Source organism: Ornithodoros turicata, chromosome 3 (assembly GCF_037126465.1).
Source record: "Ornithodoros turicata isolate Travis chromosome 3, ASM3712646v1, whole genome shotgun sequence".
In the NCBI taxonomy this organism is placed as follows: domain Eukaryota; kingdom Metazoa; phylum Arthropoda; class Arachnida; order Ixodida; family Argasidae; genus Ornithodoros; species Ornithodoros turicata.
The window spans coordinates 73,987,834-73,994,421 of NC_088203.1; the positions used below are offsets into that span (position 1 = coordinate 73,987,834).

Consider the following 6,588-nt stretch of genomic DNA (forward strand, 5'->3'; position numbering starts at 1 on the left):
TGTAACCCCTTCCCCTCTCGTGTGGCGTGTCAATGTAACCCCCTTTCTTCGCATCTTTGCGCTCAAACTACGAGCCGTCAAAAAGAGGCGGCATTTCCACGGATTTTCGGCGCATTTATTTCGGCAACTGCCATTGCACTACGAGTGGGATTATGTGCTATACTGAGTAAAATGACCGCGGGGAACCCAATAGGTAATATACAAAATTACTTTCACGTCGGGCAACACTGGTTTGCACTTTTTGGTCGGCCATCTTGGTAGAGTCAGGATTCGGGCGTTGTGAATGGGAAGCCGCTCTGTTCAGCTGGCGGCCGACATGACTGAACTGCGACGTTTCCCTACGCATGATAACAACATGCGGATAAACGACTTAGGTGCTCTGCCACACCTCTCAGATGAAACGTTACAGAGTTTCTGTGCTCTTTCGGCACCGTCATCACGGCAGCAATAGAAGTCCTACGCCTTCGCCGTGGAAGCGTACACACTGCCTTCTTCACTGCTCACAAACAACTGCGACTTCAGGTACGTGAACTGCTGTTTTGTAGTGGAGCACGTTGTCCACAATATTGACTAGCACGCGCAATCGAGCTCGAGCACCCGCACGCGTTCAGTGTTTAGTGCATGCGCAGTTCACGAGTTAAAAAAAGACAAGGAAAGCAAAATAAACACATTGTGCTATCAGCGCAAGGATGTGAAGCGTGTGTTGGTTGATGCTACACCCCTAGTTGCACAATTTGTTGCCCAATCATTGTAGTAATGTTTTACTCAAACACTGTAGAAACGTGGCTAATGTCCTCTTGAAATTATTTCATTTCATGGCAATATTTCATCAATGTCATGCTGCAACGTTGCCCAAACGATGCTAATGTCCACGGCTTTATAACTTCATTTGCAACATTCATTTGTAACACTCGTGCAATGTGCAACACTGGTTGCACAACACTGGAATAACACTGTGGCACCGTATGTATGTACACATTTTTTATGTGTGACTACATAAGTGCCGTGCCCATCCCGCCTGACTGGGGGAAGAGGTGACCCGTACTGTCATCAAGTAGGAGAGCTACCTATGGAGGTAGACTCTGCTGGGGAAACTGCTTGGGCATATACTGAAACACAAACTGTTGGGGTACTTTCATTAAGTGTAGCGGGGGTGTGAAACATTTGTAACGGTGACAATGACGCATACTTTCACTTAACCCATGTCCCTATAATGCGTCAAGTATATCCCACATCCCTTCCTGTCAAGTACCGTGTCGTGAAGTCAGGCTTGTGCTACATGGGATATTAACTGAGAGGAACGCACGAGGCCCCCTCACAAATCCTAGACACATTACGAATATGTCGCCTAGAATGTCGTATTCCTTTTCCAAGAAACATTGCTGTTACGTTGTCTGAATGTTGCAAAAATACAACGCAAATGTTGCCTTACATTTTTACAAATACATGCCTCGACACAGAAATGTTGCCTTAATATTTTATTTTTTGTTGGAAAAATATAAAGCTGTCACAGTGTTGCACCTAAATAACACAAATGTTGCCTTAAATATGTATTTTTGTTCGAAAATTACAGCTGTAAGGCTGTCTCAATATTGCAGCAACGTAACACAAATGTTGCCTCAGTATTGTATTTCTGTTGAAAAAATATGGCTGTAACGCTGTCTCAACGTTGCAGAAGCATAACACATATGTTGCCTCCACGTTTTAGTTGCGTCGATGGAATATGGTCTTGACGTCTCAATGTTGCAGAAACATAACTCAAACGTTCCCTCGATGTTTTGTTTGTGTTGAAGGAATATGGCTCGGACGCTGTCTTAATGTTACGGAAATTTTTCACCAGCATCGTTGCTGGCAAAAATTTTCAAGGGGGCCTCACCCACGTTCGCACAATGTTTAAGGCAACATTTTCACAACTGGCTTGCAAAATATTGCTTGACTGTAGGGTACGGACTGTCAGGTGCTTGGATGAGTAATGTTGCTCGAAGGTGACTGAGTAACATTCAGACGCTGTTCCTTAGCAACATTGGAGAAGCATTGCACTGCCACGTTGCAGGAACATTTTAAAATGGATAGAGACGTTGGCCAACTTTAATATTAGAATAATATTAAGGAATGTTGCAAAACGTTGCTGCACATTGAACATCATTTCCACTGTTGCTTCAGTGTCACAGCAACAATTTGTGCTACTAGGGACATGGCTATTAACGAAAAGACATAGGTGGGTACGGATAGCCTGTGTCCGTCTGTCTTTTTCTGTCATCGCCAGATGTATGCTATGGACTTCACGTGACTAAGTTACACATGCAACAGTTTGCTCATTTTTATTCGCTATTATTTTGCAGGCATGGTGTTCTCTACGCTCAGGCAACGTGTTACAGGAGCCAAAAGAAGAGTGGCCAGCCGTACAGAGTACTGTTTAAGTTCCTCTTATGCAGTGGTGCAGTCAGCGATGCAATCTGTGGATGCCCTGCTGGGGCAAGTGGAGCATGTAGCCACATTCTTGCAGCATTACGTCTCATTATCCTGCTTAAGAAAAAGGGCTTCAGGGAGGCACCGCCAGAACTCTCGTGTACAGAACTTCCTCAACAGTGGAGACGCCCTCGACGACAGAACATTAAACCCATGAGCGTTCAAGATGTGGACTGGAGGAGCCCTCGTGAAGGTGGTGCACCGCAACCATTGCCACTGCGTTTGTTTAGCTCCAGAGCTTGTGAACAGGAACAACAGGCCCAGCTCAAGGCTGCTCACACTCTGGGAGAAAGTCTCGATAAACTTGGAACCTGTGCCTTTGGTGCTTTCCTGCAAGCTGCGAATGGCCAATCTGTCGACACAAAACTTGGGAAGGCACCAGTTGATTCACCAATGTCCTACCAGCAAAGAATATTGCCCGCAAACTTCAAGACGTGCGTCTCGGACAACATTGTTCCTGGAAGTGGAATGTGCAGCGTGATCCCGGAGCTGTGTCTCTTCAGTACGGCATCTCAGCACATCTTTCAAGGCACATTCAGTGCTAGTGAATGGAGCACACTGATGGTGAGTATACCTCAACCCCTGTAGACAGCCTTTGAGGTTTTGCTGTGCACTACATCGGTAGAGCTGTTATGTATCCAGCATTAACATACTACATTGTTTGCTGACATTGTATAAAGACGACAAAACAGAGTGTAGAGTTTGTGTGGCTTTATTACCTGAGGAAGCAGGACATGCTTGCCTGTCACACTAAGTGACAATATGGCTTTGAAAGAAGCTTTCAATGAGCTTACAGTTTGCACAAAGTTTGTGCATGCTGTGTATAAGTGACTTTTTTTTTTTGCTACTAGGACATACAAGTTTCGCCAGAGGAGTCCAGGACGCTAGAGCTCAACTCAAGGAGGCAGGCACAGAGTACATGCTGGCATCAAGCTCGCTTGAATAGGTTAACTGCATCATGCTTTGGCCAAGTGTTCAGGAGGGAGGAATGGACGGAAAAGGGGCTGCGCAACCTCATTGAACCGAAAGACTTGTCCCGTGTGCGTGCCGTGCAGTATGGACGGAAGTACGAAGATGCAGCTGCAGACCGCTACATTTGTGTCATGAGGACCTGTGGCCACAATGTGTCACTTAGCCACTGTGGTCTTATTGTACACCCTGAATGCCCATGGCTGGGTGCCAGCCCTGACAGGATTGTGTATGACCCGGAAGAGCAGGCATATGGGGTCCTAGAAATTAAGTGCCCATATTCCTTGAAGGACAGCAGCCCTGATGCCATGAGATCACAGCCCTCTTGCATGGACTTTGACGAGAATGGGGCACCAAGGCTTAAGAGGCAGCACGAGTACTATGCACAGGTTCTTGGACAGATGGCCTTGACAGAATGTCTGTGGGCAGATTTTGTGCTGTTCTCTGACAAATGGATTGCTATTGAGCGCATTTACTTCGATCATCAGGCATGGGTGCATATGAAGTCCAAGCTGGATGATTTTTTTTTTCTCACACATGTTGCCTTATATTGTTAAAAGGCAAAATACTTCCTAGACATTTTGTTCAGGTTATCAAAACCTCAGGATAACCTCGGCATCTGACTGTAATAAGTGCTGTATATACCTGAATGTGATTTCCTTTTGTGTTTGACAGAAAATATAAAAACGAAGGGGATGTAGGTAGCATGGCCTTGAGCTTGAAAGCGCCAACACTGAGTGAATAGACTAGAGAGAACAGGGCTCACGGCTGTAAAGCCTACTCATTTCGTTTTCCTTCCTTCACTCTGTGTTTGTGCTTTCAAGCTCAAGGCCATGCTATTCTCACGGTCATTACTCCAGTTTACTTGTCCACTCCTGTCTCTCCCTTTTCTTCAAGCATTCTAAATATGAACACATAAGCACTAAGAAAAAGCAATGCTACATAAACACGATCGCATGACATGAAGCAATCTACACAAGCTAGTGTGCAGGAAACACATGTGATTTGAAGTTGACAAGCGCTCTTGAGATAGCAGTTCTCTTGCACTAGTCTTGAATTAGGTCACTTTGAAAATTTGTTAGGATTGCTGCTACGGTCCACATTTGGTTAATGAGTGGAGCCATGGTAAGCGGGATCGGTTTGTCAAAAATGTGGTAACCTTTGATGCGCTGGATCCGTCGCTCTACGTGAATGCGTAGTGAAGCAATCTCTTTCGTTTGCATCACTTCATCAGTTGAAAATGTGCCACCATTCAGGAAGGGAGGGATGTTTAGCTTTACCGCCCTCTTTTCCAACAGGTCTGCAATGACAAACCCTTTGTCAGCCATGACAGAGTCATTTTGTTCAAAGTCAAGGTCCAGAAAACCGCTCCGTAAGACACATTCTCTGTCCGATGTGGATCCTGTAAGCAGCTCTGACACAAAAGTTACAAGACCATTTGGTAAAACTACGATAAGACCTTTGAAAGTGTTTGAAGATTTGTACGATGAATAAGTACTGGATTGGAGTGATAGAGATGATGGCACTTCACAGCGTATTTCCGTTGCATCCAAGATCACTCGCGTAGAAGCATACTTTTCAGCAAACTGAGGCGGCATTGTTGCGTTGATCACTTCCCTTGGTGGCCACAGTGGCAAGGCAGACAGCTTAACGTACAGGAAGTTGATCCACGATATGCAGATCCTTGAAACTGTAGATTGTGTTATGGAAAACCTGTGAGCCAGGTCAGCCTCAAGTAGACCAAGGCGCAATCTAACAAGCACAAGGAAAAGTTCGTTCTCAGGGCTTAGCTTCCTCTTGCGGCCTGCAGCAGATCTTGCGGTGCTAGCATCCTCGCTGCGTAGAACATTACAGCCATTTTCCCCAGGGTGCAGGTAAACCTGCAGGGCCTCGAAGTGTCCGTAACTTGGCAAACCAGTATATAACATTATGTCTTCATTGGAGTCCTTGAATCGTTCAATGGCAAAGCTGGACGTTCGTCCTTTTTCTTCTTCAAGTTGGCATTCGAGGGATAGGTTCTGTGCTTGAAGCTCATGGACAGCAGCCCTAGCTGCTTTCAGCTGTCCCTTCAAGCTGTCACATTCATGACGAAGTTTCGATATTTCAGTGTCCTTCTCTTTGATGGCATCCATGAGACACACAGTGTCCTGTGCATCCAAGATATCCTGACCAGTCTGTTCAACTGAACACACCGCCTCCTCGTCAGTATGCATGAAAATTCCTTCTGGCAGGTCAGGGCTGTCAAATGAATATTGGTCCGCTGACACTTGTTCCTGTCGCCTGGCAAACTGCTGCGGGAGTGCTGCACGTTGCTTTGGAGGCTTCCGAACTTTTCATGGCTTGCTGAACGCAAACACTGATGGGACAGCTGTGTCTCTAAGCAGGTTGTGGCCGCTGGCAACTCCAGGAATGAAGTCACATGCTCGAAAATGCTTGGAGCATACTTTGGTGCATTTCGTAACTTGGAAGTCCTTGCCTTCATCTCGCTTGATGGCAATAATCCACTTCTTGTACAGTGTCTCATCATTTGGAAAACGGTGAAAGGACACCTACAAAAGACAGAACACTGTTAGCATGCAACATGTTTTGCGTGCCAGCGTAGCTCGAGGAGAACGACAATTTTATTTATTATTTCATTCTGAATAAGCGCCTTTGTGGAAGCCCTGTTTGCTCAGGTCATGCGGGATACATCCACAACAAGTTCCGCACATGAACGCCTTAGCTGACGCAGCATCGCAAGATTGCGCGATCGCGGAATTCCCCTCCTATGCAGCATCTATCTTTTCATTCGCGTGTGTCACGCGATACGTGACCGTTATGTGCGATCGCTCGATTATAGCCTCCTATACACTCAGTATAAAGTTGGCTATGGCCCGATGACAGCGGCGGACGTTTTGGGGAGAAGCTCAAGCGCAGTAGGAAGACAAAGGGAAGCTAACTGGCACATGAGACTGCACGTAACACAAGTACTAGCTGTTTATCTGTTTTATCATGTTCGGTATTATCAACGTACACCACGCTCATCACTTAAAAAGAGCCCGTGGTATACTGAGTGCGTACCATTCACTGCATTTCACGGCCGCTTCTAGGGTTACTGCCAGGCACATTGAACAGAGTAAAGTGAATAATACCAACCTTGTTCAACAGTGC

The 6,588-nt window shown here is 45.9% G+C and overlaps 1 pseudogene; it reads left to right on the forward strand.

Moving 5' to 3' along the window:
• The first annotated feature begins 316 nt into the window (after positions 1-316).
• LOC135387691 (uncharacterized) lies at positions 317-4,014 on the forward strand (annotated as a pseudogene).
• The last annotated feature ends 2,574 nt before the right edge of the window (positions 4,015-6,588 follow it).